Here is a 773-nt window from a genome sequence, read left to right as displayed (position 1 = left end):
CCACAATTTGCCAGAAAACCACAGATTTTATGAGGAACAGACCAAATATGTGAAGGAAAAATCTGGACATTCTACCAAAATCTGTACAGTTGAGAGGTATGCCGACAACATGTCAGTATACTGGTACATCCAAGATCAAGGAGAAACTCATTTCCCTTTGTGCAGGGAGGCCATAAGGATCTGGAAATTGGCATTACCTTCAGAGCCTATGGTCATACCATCCTGAATGTGCCCTATCTTCACTGATCTCGGAAGCTAAGCAGAGTTGGGCCTGGTTAGTACTTAGATGGGAGACTGCCTGGGAATACCAGGTGCTGTAGGCCACTTCTGTTTGTAATGCATATACCAGGGAAGTTCACACTCTAGTAGATAGACTCAGCAGGTTCATTCTATTTACTTACAAGTGATCCTTCAATCAAACTGTTGCGAATTGGCCATTGGGGCCAACCTTGCTGAAACCTCTTCCTTCTTCCCTGACCAACAGGTGCAGCAGGTATTTCGCTCTCACCCCCTCTTCCAGGGGACTTCCTGAGAGAAGTTCTCATTAACAGTTTAGCCATCAGTTTCCCTTATGCTTACTTATCTTTACCATTCTTCCTGAAGTTGCTTCACAAGTTAAGAAATTGCAGAGCTTTGTCATCCTCTTTGCCTCCCATTCAGTCTCGCCAAGTATTGTTTCTCCTTTTCCTCCAGTTTCTTCAAAAGTATCCTCCGTGGTTGTTTGGAATCCAGTCACAGTATTCTATCTCATCCTTTTCAGATCCAACATTCCA

General features: G+C 43.9%; 1 pseudogene; it reads left to right on the top strand.

Moving 5' to 3' along the window:
• The first annotated feature begins 204 nt into the window (after positions 1–204).
• Positions 205–323, top strand: LOC122795246 (annotated as a pseudogene).
• Positions 324–773: the final 450 nt, after the last annotated feature.

This window comes from Protopterus annectens, chromosome 2.part1, assembly GCF_019279795.1.
Source record: "Protopterus annectens isolate FY-2018-M chromosome 2.part1, PAN1.0, whole genome shotgun sequence".
NCBI classification, from domain to species: Eukaryota; Metazoa; Chordata; order Ceratodontiformes; family Protopteridae; genus Protopterus; species Protopterus annectens.
The sequence above is the reverse complement of the archived record's forward strand: the minus strand, read 5'-3'. Positions and strand labels throughout refer to the sequence as shown.